This window comes from Mesoplodon bidens (assembly GCF_964165515.1).
Source record: "Mesoplodon bidens genome assembly, chromosome: 4".
NCBI lineage: Eukaryota > Metazoa > Chordata > Mammalia > Artiodactyla > Ziphiidae > Mesoplodon > Mesoplodon bidens.
The window spans coordinates 6,861,444-6,875,947 of record NC_138160.1 but is presented as its reverse complement, the minus strand read 5'-3'; the positions used below and the strand labels follow the sequence as shown (position 1 = coordinate 6,875,947).

The 14,504-nt window shown below is 42.8% G+C and overlaps 1 protein-coding gene and 1 long non-coding RNA gene across 5 annotated transcripts in view; one reads left to right on the top strand and one right to left on the bottom strand.

Moving 5' to 3' along the window:
- ADCY2 (adenylate cyclase 2) overlaps positions 1–14,504 on the bottom strand; it is a 441,039-nt gene that overhangs the window by 163,782 nt on the left and 262,753 nt on the right. The window lies entirely within an intron of this gene.
- On the top strand, positions 2,907–8,698 carry LOC308617063. 3 transcript variants are annotated; one of them, XR_014015811.1, is made up of 5 exons: positions 2,907–2,995; positions 4,581–4,678; positions 6,627–6,700; positions 7,342–7,489; positions 8,366–8,698. It is a non-coding gene; the product is annotated as an uncharacterized lncRNA (long non-coding RNA). The 3 variants fall into 3 exon arrangements; XR_014015812.1 differs by having other exon boundaries at positions 8,326–8,698; XR_014015810.1 differs by lacking the exon at positions 6,627–6,700.

Here is a 14,504-nt window from a genome sequence, read left to right as displayed (position 1 = left end):
TATAAATATATATGCATCCAACATAGGAGCACCTCAATGCATAAGACAAATTCTAACAGCTATAAAAGAGGAAATCGACAGTAATATAATAATAGTGGGGTACTTCAACGTCTCACTCCAATGGACAGATCATCCAGGCAGAAAATTAATAAGGAAACACAAGCTTTAAATGACACAATAGACCAGATAGATTTAACTGATATTTATAGGACATTCCATGCAAAAACAGCAGATTACACTTTCTTCTCAAGTACACATGGAACATTCTCCAGGATAGATCACATCTTGGGTCACAAATCAAGCCTCAGTAAATTTAAGAAAGTTGATATCATATCAAGATCTTTTCTGACCACAATGCTATAAGATTAGAAATAAATTACAGGGAAAAAATGTAAAAAACACAAACACATGGAGGATAAACAAAACCTTACTAAATAACCAAGAGATCACTGAAGAAATCAAAGAGGAAATAGAAAACAATACCTAGAGACAAATGATAATGAAAACACGATGATCCAAAACCTATGGGATGCAGCAAAAGCAGTTCTACGAAGGAAGTTTATAGCAATACAATTGCACCTCAAGAAACAAGAAAAATCTCAAATAAACAATCTAACCTTACACCCAGAGGAACTAGAGAAAGAAGAACAAACAGAACCCAAAGTTAGTAGAAGGAAAGAAATCATAAAGATCAGAGCAGAAATAAATGAAATAGAAACAAAGAAAACAATAGCAAAGATCAATAAAACTAAAAGTTGGTTCTTTGAGAAGATAAACAAAATTGATAAACCTTTAGCCAGACTCATCAAGAAAAAGACAGAGAGGACTCAAATAATAAAATTAGGGAAAAAAAAAAACCCAACAGCTCAGGTGTGCCATGTTAATGACCACTGTTTGTGGAGGGGAAGTCAGTTTTCTAGGAAAACTGAAATGTTTTGTGCAAATTAAAATCAATATGCACATCAACAAATCACTGTTCCCTTTTACAAAACAGTAAGTCCTTTGGTTGCATTCATGTATCGTTGTCTCATCTTATAAACCTGGGTCACATTCAATTTTATTTAAATTTAAGCATTTTTGACCAAAAAAAAAGGGGAAAAATAGGTATAGATGTGGCTCAGAGAGGGTATAGGGAGGTGGTATTCACTAGGGAGTCAAGACCAGAGGAATTTTGTGTCTTCCAACTTTATAGCCCCTGACTGCTTGTCTCACTTGCTCTGATTTGCAAGGTCAATGAGAGGATTGAGATGGCTGAGACACTTTTAGAGAGCACATCTTTAATAGAAGCTGGGAAAAAAGAAACAGTCCTTTACATGTGATTACTCTCCAGTTCGGAGAAGTTAGAGAACAAAAACCTAATCAAGTCAAATTACAAATTATGTCTCTAGTCACAGGTGACAGAAAATTGATACTTCTAAACTTGAACTGTTTACCATCAATCCAACTCTTTCTTTATAATAGAGCCTCTAGTGGAAAAAACATCACTCATAAGGTAAAAAGCATTCAATCCTTGGGTGGGAGACTATGGATGTCCTAGGATAAGAGGCACAGCTCTGTTCCCTGGACTGGGCAGCAGGGCACATGGCTGTACAGGTGCCCAGAGCAAGATGGTGGAAGGGTCCATGGGCATCACACGCATCTCCCTGGCCACTGCTCCCACGTGTTCTGAGACAACACAACTCAACACCAGTTCTGTTATATCACCCAAAGGGGATCTCACCATGCAAACAGACCTTCTCACTCACATGCTATAAAGTATAAAAGTAAAATACTCCAGAGTAACACTGATTCTGGTCCGATTTGCCTCTCAAAAGTCATAAGGAACACCCTCCAGCCTGAAATAGGTAAAGCCAGTTGAAGAAGATGGCAGAGAGAATGTGTGAAAACTGACCACACTGCTGGATTTCAGAGAAAAGAAAAAACTCATGACGTACAGGTGGCCAGGTAATTTCTTCTGAGAAGAAGGTGGAGATGCTGACAGTACCGTCGACAGAAGGAAATGATAAGGTATAGACGTAATATGTGGGATCAATTGTACTAAATATTGCAAGGAGTAAAATGGAATATTTTAACATTCAAACGCAATCCCTCAATGAAACTGTATGCCATAGACGAGAGGATAACAATGTAGTTATATACACACAACACTGTAACTGAATAGTTGTTCTGAAATATGTGTTGGCCCTTCCTTTCCTTGCCCCACTGATCATAAGCTTGGTCTCGTGGTTTGGTCTGACCAACGAAATGTGAGAGGCATGATGTGTGCTTCTTCTGAGCAGAAGTTTTAAGAGCAGTGTGAGGCTCACCAAGCTTTCGTTTCCCTCTGCTTTGGGGACCAGTAATGTCCCAGGTAGAAGCTACTCTGAGCCTGAGACCAGTGTAGGATGCAGCGTGGCAGCCCATCTATACTGGACAAATACAAGGTCTCCCTTCCATTATCGTTGGCAACCCCTTCAGTTTGGGGGCACTTTTTGCCACTGCACACCTTAGCTATTCGGACAGATGCAACACTGTGAAGGGTGTGTACACCACCCCATGTGCTCAATCCTTGTGTGCATGTGATCTTCACAGCTGTTCTGACTTGGTGAAATTTCACTTACTCATTCAGGCACTTTGGGTTGCTTTGAGGGGTGTAGGAATTATATAGGGCAGGAATTTCCCCACCCAGGATCAAACGTTTCTCTTCAGCTATAAAAAACAGGGATCACTTCTCTAAAAGATTTGTTCTAAGGAAAGGCTGAAGTCTTGAGAATTTACCCATTCTGCTTGACTGTAGCTGTCATCCTATATACAAATTCCTGTTGTCTCTGTTCTCCAATGAAGGTGTTTGTTCTCATTGGTTGCCAAGCAACGGGCTTTCATCAGCCAGCCAAGTGCTCTCATACTTAAGAATGTTGGCAGTGCCGTGTCACACAGTGATGTTTGTACCATCAACCATGAAAAGTACTGAGAAAGAGCCCAGGAGTTTGTCTGCACGGGCAGATCCTTTATGGTGGTGAGACTGTGGGTTCACTCTGTTTAATCCCTCAGCAGCTTGGGATTCTAGTCTGGACTGGACTGCTCAGTCTAAGGCTGGATGTTTGGGTGTTTCATGTTATGAAACCATGATGAGTATAAGAGATGTGGGGAGGGGTGAGGGTGGGTGCCAGAGGCTATGCAGCTTTGGAGGGGAGACCAGTCCCTTTAATACTGCTACTAAGTTTGGCCTCAAAAAAGGTCTATACATTCATGTTTGGAACATTCAGAATTGTTGCTCAAAGAACAGACCTCTATCTTACATGGAAATGAACTTTCTCCTATTCTTCCCAGGAAATTATAGAACTACTCTACTTGAATGCCGTTGCTGTGCTCTGTTTTAAAAAATTATTTTATTGAAGTATAGTTGATTTTATAATGTTGTGTTAGTTTCTCGGTGTACAGCAAAGTGACTCAGTTATATCAATACATGTATGTACATGCTTTTTCATATTCTTTTCCATTATGCTTTCTCACAGGATATTGAAAATAGTTCCCTGTGCTCTACAGTAGGACCTTATTGTTTATGCATTCTATATATTGAATATAATAGTTTGCATTTGCTGACCCCAAACTCCCAATCCTTCCCTCCTTCACTCCTTCCCCTTTGGCAACCACAAGTCTGTTCTCTATGTCTGTGAGTCTATTTCTGTTTCATACATAAGTTCATTTGTGTCATATTTTAGATTCCATATATATGATATTTGTCTTCTCTGTCTGGCTCACTTCACTTAGCATGATAATCTCTAGGTCCATCCATGCTGCTGTAAATGGCATTATTTCATTCTTTTTATGGCTGAGTAATATTCTACTGTGTATATGTACAACTTTATCTTTATCCATTCATCTGTCGATGGACATTTAGGTTGTTTCCATGCAGTTGCTATGCTCTTAATTCAATATTTTTTTTTCCATTCAACAGATATTAGTTGACTACTTTCCATGTACCAATTCCAGTTCTAAGTGATTTGTAATCATTGTCTTGCTTAATTCTTCCCCAATCCAATGAAGTAGGTATTTTTACTTTCCTCATTGTTACGAAGAGGAAACTGAAGGAAAAGAGGTTTGGAGACTTGCTAAGTATCCCACATCAAGCAGGTGGTGGAGTCAGTATTTGAGCCCATGGAGGCAGTCAGTGGGTAGAGCTCTTCTTACCATCCAGAAAAAGAGGCAACATACAAAGAGGCACAAGAAGAAATGACAGCTCCAGCCAGTGATGGGGATAGCTATTGTCCCACATGTTAGTGTCTCTGGGTGTGGTTGATTCCCCTCCCCACTCCTTTTTTTTTTTGGTGGGGAGAATGATCCTTTTTCCTAATTGTGCTGAACTTGGAGACCTGAACCCCAATGCAAACTTGGTCTGGGGGTAATTCTCAGTCTCCTGTGGTGTTAAAAGCCCTCAACCTCTTCCCACCCCTCAATCCAGACCCCTGCCAGAGGTGTGCCCCCAGTCACACTGGGGCACAGAGCAAATGCCAGCAAATATCAGAAGGCTTTCTTTGAGCAGGGAGGGAACCGAGGAGATTTCTGGAAGAAACTGCTTGCCATTTCTCTCACGAACATAGGACCGAATCCTGAAGTGGGCATTTGCTTTTTCTCTGCTGTGAATGCAAAGCTGAGGAGCTGGCTTGGAGGCGTGATCCAAGGACTCTCCAGCACGGAGGTAGTTGTTCACATTTCTGCTTATTTGTCCTGAAAACTAAAGCCTCCAGAGGAAAGCCTCTAAAGTCAAAACCTTGCAGATAATACCCTTTAAACATGGTGCCTACCCTTAAACACTAATTGTCCCCTTGGGCACTGATACTGCTGATACCAATGAATGAGAAAAAAGAGAGAGCGGAATTGCACTAATTCTCATTCTGCTCATTAAGCAATGTCCTAATGTTCCTCAGGTACAAATGAAAGATTCAGTCAGCAAATTGGACTGCAAAATCACCATGGCCAAAAGTAGAAGGGCAGTCCTGTTGCTAGAACTGTACTAAAGTAACTCAGATGAAAGGACTGTGGTTCGAACGCAGGAATGAAGGTGCTCTTTGGCTGCAGTTTGCTGGACTGTTAACTTGTTACGCACCCGATCTCTGAACGAATACTGTTGGCACATGATTTTTAAGCTTTATCTTTGTCTTTAAAAAATATGTTCTCTGTAATCAGACTGCAGGTTTTCTTTCAAGGATTCTCCCACCTAGATTTCACTAAGAGTTCTGTCTTTGGAGAGAACGACATCAAATATTAGCTAAAAACAGTGACTCTGGTTCAGGATCTCAGATGCAACTGCTGGGGCTCAGGGCAGCCCCCTACCACACTCCCAACCACAGTGACATCCTGGTTATTCTGAATTACAGTTACTTGAGAAACAGCCAGTGCAAAAGGGATACTCTGACCTGCCCTCTCTGCCCCCCTGAAAGCAACAAATAAATCTCCCCAGTGAAAGGTACACTCCCAGTGCCAGGAGGTAGACACACCCTTATGGTCAGAGAGAGGGAATTCAGGGCCGAGAAGCTCCTATAAACAAACCTCGTTACTCCTTTAATTTACCACCCAAGCCCAAACTCAGTTTTGATTCTTCACTAATTAAGCACCCAAGCTTAAATTTCTTTGTCTTGTCAGTTTCTCGCAAATGTATTGTTTCTTTGTCTAAAAATATAAAAACTGCCTGCTTTGGCCCCTTCTAATGTTCTATTTCTATGAGATCTCCAAAGGTATGAACTAAATTTGTATTTTTTCTCCTGTTCATCTGTCTTGTGTCAATTTCATTATTGGACCAGCCAAAAGAACCTAAGAAGGGTAGGGGGGAAATTTCCTCCTCCCCAACACACGGCTACCTGACAAAGAAAAATAAACTGTGGCTTGAAGCTTCTATAATTTAAGAAAAATATCTCGTAAGAGAGTTTATTGTTAGTTACATATGATGATAACTCAAGTTTAAATCATGCAGGTAATGTAGCAGGAAACCTTGATTTGGTGTGTTTGCTAACTCATTTATTTTTTCTAAACATATACATTCTTAAGAATTCATCAAAATTTTAAGCCGGGAGAAAGCAAACTGGCAGCCCGTGGGCTGAGCCTTGCCAGGCAGATGAGCTCTGACTCGCTTGCAGGGAGCACACATGCATGTTTGTGTGTGTGCAGGTGGAAAGAATTTGAATGCTATTACGTAGGACATGTAATTTCATTGTACACATTCACCTTGTCGGCCAGTCCTCTGAATCTGACTTCTCGCCTTCAGCACTACGGGCATTTGGGACTGGATAGTTCTTTGTTTTGGGAGACTGCCCTGTGCATTGCAGGATGCTTAGCAGCTTCTATCCTACAGACCTAAACCTAAACTTGACTTCAAGAGTTCCTACCCACTGGATACTAGTAGAAATCCCGTCCCCAGCCGTGATATCTGGAATCACCTCCAAGCATTGCCAAATGCCCCCTGGTGGGGTGGTGACAGTCAAAGTCTCCCCTGGTTGAGAATCATTGCTCTACACATGAGGCTCCTCCTTTGGACCTCTAGCCCGACTACTTGTCCCCCTGTTGCTCCTTCCCTTTCTCTACTTCATTCCTTTCCTCCCTGTACTCCGAGGTCCATCAATCCAATCGCTTTCTTGCCTCCATCCTTCCAGAATGGAAGAGGACACCTCCTTAGGGCATTCCTTGGAAGATATCATGACTTCTGCACACACGCCATTGGCCAGAGGTAATCATAATGTTATAATCACGTCTAACGGATGATGGGACATGTCTTTGTTCAGGATGACATGTGCCCAGGTAAAAAGATCCTCTTAGAATAGAAGGAGAGAATGGATATTGAGAGAAAAATACAGTGGTCTCTGTCACATGCAGGGAACTCCAATGCTGCACTTCCAAGATGGAAACTATCACTTTCCTTTCCAGAGCTCTTCCTTCCTTTGTAACTTTAGTTAAGTTAAAGGTTGACCATCTGCCCAGCTGCCCAAGCAGAAACCCCTCTCATCCTCGATTACTCTTCCCTCTTACCACCCCACATCCAGTGAAGCAGCGATTCCTGTCCTTCACACTGTGGAACTTGCCCCTTCCCCTTGACCTACTTGAACTCCCCAGTTCACCGTCACCCCTGCCACCCATCTGATGAGTGTATCATCTCCTAACTGGGCTTCCCACCTCCTGTCTTCCCCTCCCCCTTTCTCTCCTGCAGCAGAGGTCTTTCTTAAATGTGAAGCAGGCAAATCAGGTCAGTCCCAGCTCCGAATGTCTACTGACAAATCCTAAGCCCTCCAGGATGTCACCTCTGGTGTAGTGTATCTTGTATCTTGTGTTCACCAGAGGTGAACCCCACCTCCTTCATTTCTTCCTCCTCAGCCTCGAGCCTGTGGTCCAGCTCTTCTGAGTCATGTGCAGCCCCAGCCTGGCGCTGCACTCACCTCTTCCCTGGACAGCATGCTCCCCTGGGACTTGGACCCCAGGCTCCAGCACTCCGTTCCCACCCATACCACCGGCATTCACTAACGTCAGCCCGGCTAACTCTTCAGTCAAGCTTCTAATCCCACACCCGCCACCTCTTCCATCACCTCCTCTCTGAGAGCTGTCTGGTTAGGTGTTGTGTGCTGTTTTGGCATCCAATGTGTACCCTCAAACTCTAATCATCTGTTTACTTTCCTGCCCGATGCTGTAGATGGCACTGTGCCCAAACTGTGCCTTCTTCAATATTGTGTCCTTGGCGTGGAACACAGAGCTGGGAACACAGTAGACACTCCATAAACATTTGTCAGATGGACCCAGGAAGGAAGGCATGGATGTGTGACTAAGGCCTCACTACACTTTGTATAAGTGGGCAGCTCATTAAATAGTCTGTTTTTTCAATGATGGAAGTCAGGAGAACATTCTGGCCTCAGCTCTCATTAAGTGGATGGTGGGTAACAAAGTTGGATGATGTGTAACTTCTTTGGCTACCAGTGCCCTCCTAGTAGCCTGAGAGTTGTTTGAGTATGTTTCTGCTGTCTCTTCCACTTTGAGCTTTTTCCCACTCTGTAAGGTGTCAGGGGGAAATGGGAAGACATACTTGAGTGCAGCAGCAAAAAAGAAATATATTTTGAAAATTTGGGGGTAATTTTGAAAAACCTGTGATTTTCTCCATTAGAAGAAATGATGGGAGCATGTACATAACAAATATATGTATATGTATTATATAAGTATGTAATACATGTGCCTATATATCCATATCTATATACCTATAGATTTATAGATGTATTTTAATCTTGTCACCATACATATTAGTTGGCATGTGTGCATTTACATTTTTTCATGTATTTTTCTTAAAGTTGTTCTAATATTTCATCTTTCTAGAGCTGAGGAAGTGGGCACTCTCCTTTTTGTTATTCTGCAGGTACAAATTCAAGTGCTCATGTAAATTACATCGGGAAGGCTTCTCCTGTCTCTGACTCAGTGATGAAAGACGCACAGCCCAGAGCACAGTGTGGAGGAGGTGAAGAGGAGCAAATAACTGATGAACTGCAGTCCTGCCACAGTGCAAAGGGGGCAAGTTTTCTGCCAGGAAACAAAAACCGAGATCAGCATGGGAATGAAAGCTATGGCTCATGAGAAGATGTTATGTTAAACTTAATATATATATATATATATATATATATATATATATATATACACTTATCGATTAATACCTACATCAGCATATATAAACTTGGGAATTCTCAACTTTGTCATGCCAATAAAAATATTTGTCAAACAGTAAACATATTTTTAGGAGCACTAAGTTGAAAGTGTGAAAGGCTGGTGTCTGATACAATATTGAAGCCTATGCAATGACTTCTAAGGAAAATAGTATCTTATTCTAAGCAGCTCCTGGGTCCCTGCTGACCCGAGCTCAGGCCTGCTTTGGATTAGGCATGTATTTCAGTTATCTGCTGCTGCAAAACAAACTGCCCCAAGACTAGTGGCTTAGAACAATGATGTTTCTTTTTTCCCCCCTCCTGATTCTGTGGATCAACTGGGTGCTTCCTTTGCTGGTTTTGCTGCGGGCCAGTCACATGACTGCTTTCAACTGGGGAGGGCTGGCCTGGCTGGAAGGCCCAACACAGGCCTTTTGTTGGTTTGGCAGTTGCTGCTGGCCAGGAGCTGGGCCTTGGTTCTTCTCCCTGTGGCCACCCATCCTCCATCAGGCTGGACTGGTTTCCTGGTGGTGATTCCAGAAAGCAAGAAGGGATCTCGGGGTCTTGTAAGGCCTTGGCACAGACTTCCTACGGCATTAGTTTCCCATATTCTATTAGGCAAACAGAGAATCACGCACACCCAGATTCAAAGGATGGGGAAAAATGGCGGTGTTTCCATCAGATACAGACTGGATGACAGACGTTTCCAGCATTCCTGGTTCCAAAGGCATGGTGGATCCAAGGGTTAAATAATTTCTACAGGCCCTAGAGGCCCAGGGCCTCTCCATGCGGACCCCAGGAGCCCAGTTCAAGTCAAGTCTCACCTTGACTTTCTGTGAATCTACCTTGTCTCCAGCTCTGCACACAACTTCTCTCTCTTCTCATTCTCATCCAAACACTTGCTCCAGGCTGGGCTGACACTACATAGGATGAGATGCAGGAGGACTGGCTCTTGGTGAGGAACTGAGGAGAATGCTACTTTATTCTCTCTATGATGTTCACATTTTGGCTTCTACCTCAACTTAAAACTTGGCAAATAATTCTTAGAAATGCCTTAAAGCAAACAAGATAGACAATGGAAATTTAGCAGCTGTCTACAAATGCTATGAGTCACTTTCAATTTATTTTAAGATTGTTTTAGACATAAATTCATATGAATTGGCTCAGTAAAAATGGGTTCTTTAAAAAACTAATGTTGACTTTTTTGTCAAGAAAATAAATGTAATAAAAATTAGATAGGATTGAAGAGATTTCTTAAAATAAACCATCTTGAAAGGGAAGGGGAAAATTAATGAAATGGGATTAAGATATGTTTCATAATTCACTCTTAAGTGATCCATTGAAATATCTGGGAATGTTCTGTTATTTGTTGGTGGTTTGACTAAACTGCTTTTCTGGTAGCTGATAAAAGCATACCATACCATACTACCCAAAGCAAGATGCTCTTGCATATGGAATAGGCAACTTAATAGAGCAGAAGCACCTAAAATATTTAATTCAATTGATGGACCTCAAACTTCTTACTCAACTTGCATTCAAAATCATGAAACTCACATAAAACGAGATGTCTGGCTCACAGTCATCCTTTAGTCAATACTGCAAAGCTACAGAATAAAAAATCACGTTTTAAAGTACCATACATTTCAAAAGTGAAATAGAATTATCTATTAACTTCCAAAATAATTATTTCAAAAACAATCACGACTGTAGATACTTATATTTACAAATCTTCTACCGTAGCTGAATGCTTTTGTCAGTACAAGGATGCACTTGCTGACTGTAATCTGCTTACAATAGCAATACATTATCAACAACAATATCAGTGACATCACTGGTCTAGTGAACTCACCAATCCCTTCCGCCACAGTGAAAAAAAAAACTTCTGGTCTAAACGTTTCCACAGCGGTCACCATCTGACCCAGTCTCACCTATGCAACTTTCCACCATTTCATTCATAACATTCCAGAGCTGCATCTGCTAATTTCTCCTTGAACGCTCTCTCCTGTTGTATTTTGCGTTTTGTTTCATTCTTCCTTTTCCTCTAAGATTTGCTCTTGCCCCTCATCTTAAAGGGGATGAGAAGAGCCCTCTGCAATGAGATTGCTGTGGGGTTAAAAGGATTAATGCTCAGAAAGGGCTTAGAACATGCCTGGCACACAGGAAGTCCTGTACGTTAGCCTGGATGATCAGACATCTCCTTAGACTAGTTCAAGCCCACGTGCATGGTGCTGTTCTCCGAATGCCCACTTGTCATTTAATTATTCTCTAACTCTTTCACTTACATTGGTTCCCCAGGTGCAGTCAAAATTACTTTGGGGGGAGGGAGAAGTGTGCAGAGATAATGCACTTTATTTACACATCCTTTGCAATTCTAGATGTTTTTTACACTTATTAAGTGATCAGTAATTATGGTTGTGTTTGTTGATGACTATAAGTATATAAATAAAATTGACAACCAAATGTACGTGTCATACTAAAACTATAGGGCAGAGTTTCCTGCTCACGATACCAAAGATAACAGGCCAATACTTATAAAAAGCAACAAGGAGAGCTTCCCTGGTGGTGCGGTGGTTGGGAGTCCACCTGCCGATGCAGGGGGCGCGGGTTCGTGCCCCGGTCTGGGAGGATCCCACGTGCTGTGGAGCAGCTGGGCCCGTGAGCCATGACTGCTGAGCCTGTGCGTCCGGAGCCTGTGCTCCACAACGGGAGAGGCCACACGGTGAGAGGCTCGCGTACCGCAAAAAAAAAAAAAAAAAAAGCAACAAGGAAAATTCACCAACTGCAGCAACAGAACACAAAAGAGCATGACCCAGTAACATAGACTCCAGGACCCAAGGGCCAAGAAGAGAAAGAGAAGATTCCAGCGCTGAGCACGAGATGGGCTATGGCTATACGTGGCTCTTAGCATGGCCCACCCTCTCAAGCTGTCTCCCTGAGTAAACAAAGGCCAGATAATTCTTACTAATCCCTACAAACCCAGAGAGAGGCAAACCAAAAGGCATTCTCCATTTCTGACTGAGGGAGAATGCAGATCACTGCATGACGGAAACACTCTGGAACACTAGCTACTTTAAAAGTGCTCCTGCTGGATCCCAAATAAATTAGAAAAAAACCCATCACTACTACAACTGACAAGGGGGGGAGGAAGAGAAGAGTGGTACGGGTCTCAGTCTACACCAGTGGTTGCAACTGGGGACAATTCTGTACCTCCCTAGGGAGCATCAGGCAGTTCCTGGAGACGTTGGTTGTCACACCTGGAGGATGCTACTGGCACAGAGTGGCTAGAGGGAAGGGATGTTGCTCAACATCCTACAATGCACAGGGCAGCCTCACAACAGAGCAGGATCCAGCTCTATGTGTCAACAGTGCTGAGGTTGAGAATATCTGCTCTAGGCATCCGTTTCATCACCTGTCGGGTTCATTGAATGTGCTTAAAATTTGGCTTTGCTTAAGAATGTGATGAAATAATTGGGTCAGTAAAATCATGTCATAATTCTTGTCCTCTGGGAAGCAGTGGAACTCACGGACCTTGGAGAATCACCCCATGTTATTGTTACAAATATATGTGGGCTATTTTATGCTGAGCAAGCCTGCTTCCATGTTGAGGGTGTCAAGGTGGCTACATGCCACTGTATTAGTTTTCTAGGGCTGTCGTAAAACGGTGTCACAGTCTGGGTTCTTAAACCACAGAGATGTACTTCCTTACAGTTCTGGGGGCTGGAAGTCCAGGATCAAAGTGTCGGCACTTTTGCTGGTTTCTCCCAAGGCCTTTCTCCTTGGCTTGCAGATGGCTGCCTTCCACTTGTTTGTTCACATGGTCTTTTCTCTGTGTGTGTCTGTGTCCCGATCTCCTCTTCTTATAAAGACACCAGTCAGATTGGATTAGGATTACTCTAATGACCTCATTTTAATGTAATTCCCTCTTTAAAGACCCTGTAACTACATACAGTCACATTCTGAGCCCCCAGGATTTAGGGATTCAAAGTATGAATATTGAGGGGGACACAATTCAGCCCCTAACAGAGTCCTTCATCAGCAGGACAGAGAAGGAGGTTGTCAGGACACAGGATTCTCAATGGCTGCTGGGATCCATGGGCGGACAGACACTCCCTGCTCGGTCTTGCTACCTGCTGCCTTTTCATCTCCAGTGCCTCACCTGCTACTTGTGTAAATATTCTCAAGTGTCCTTAAACATTCTCCAATCTCTTCTCTAACTGTCCTGGCCCTCACACTGCCGCCTTCTCTTGACCCCTGTCACCCAGCTGCACCTACACTCCTAAGCAACAGGAGGGGCCGCTGGGTGGCTCCCAAGGCTCGCCATTTGGCAAGGAGCCATTTCCTCTCTGGAGGGGTGGGATACTAGAGTCTCATAGCTTCTCGGGAGAGAAGCGGAATTCTAACACTGGGAGGAAACGGCGCCTGGCACAGAGATTCCACCCATACAGGCTAGAGCAGGGATTGGCGAACTTTCTGTAAAGGGCCAGGAAATGAATAGTTCAGGCTTTATGTGCCAAGTCACTTCTGTCACAACTGCTCAGCTCTGCCATTGTAGCAGGAAAGCAGCCACAGACAGGGAGAAAATGACTGAATGTGTGGTGAGCCAATACTTTATTTATAGAAATGGAAACCTTAATTGCATGTCATTTTCATGTGCCATGGAGCATTATTGTTCTTCTGATTTTTTTTCTGATTTTTAAAAAAATCATCTAACAATGTAAAATACTTTCTTAGCTCATGAGGCCATTACAGAAGCAGGTGGTGGCCAGATCTGACCCTTGAGCTGCGGCTTGATGTCTCCTGAGGTAGAGAAAGTTCTCTTGAAAATCACACTTAATGACAGGGCAGACACATCAGAACTGTCACCGACAAGTGAAGGAGTGAGAATAAAGGGTATATCCTTCAACCAAAGGGCATTATCACTATTATTTCCATAATCTCTCTCCCATATGTTGCTCAACTTAGTGGTAAAATCCATAAAATAGATCTTCTTGGAAACTTAATGCCCAAGTTCTTACTGAGCTCTCAGCTGAGAAGGAAAGGGCAGGGATTCCAAGCACATGCTTGGGTGTTTTCAGGTCTGGAAGCAAATCCCAGCTCCCCCATGTCCTCGTGTTCTGATGGCATTGACTTATGCAGGGATCTGGATTTAAATCCACATCCTGGATTTAAGTGGCTGGTTGCCCTACAGGTGGCCATCTCACCACATCATTGGGATGATGGTGGGGCAGCGAGTCGTTCATTGCATAAAACCAGATGAGGGAAGTTCGTGTCTGAGCTGACCGTTCCTTTGGGTGAGACTTCAGGCCACCCTCTTACCTCCCTGGGCCTCGTTTTCCTCACCCTAAAATGGAGAGTTTGGACGAAACAATTCCCAAATCCTTCTCGCTATAGAAGTTGGTGAAGCAATAGTTCTATAACGCTTATTTTTAGATAAAGCAAAAAAAAAAAAAAGTCAACTTCAGTTTAGCTGCAAACAAAAGTATCTCATTTCCCCACTCAATAGCTAATTCTCCAGCAGTCAGAATTCAGAACACATGTTGCTTGATTTACAGTGGCAACCAGTGATTTGTGTGAGAAAGACTTAATTCAGAAGAATGCAAATGTCATTTTTTCTCATAACCAAGTGAGAGTTACAATTAGTTTGATTCATATGCTGTCATGGATGTCTCCACCACACGCACAGTGAACAATACAACGTTTTTCAGGCAGCTCTTTGATAGAGAGAACTATTTCTCAGTTGTGTAATTAATACTAAACATAAATCCTCCTCCATTTTCCTCTTGAACATCCCGTGCCCACCAAAGCATCATCTCCTATGAGTGGGACACTAAGGAGAAAAACCACAGGATAGGCTCACTT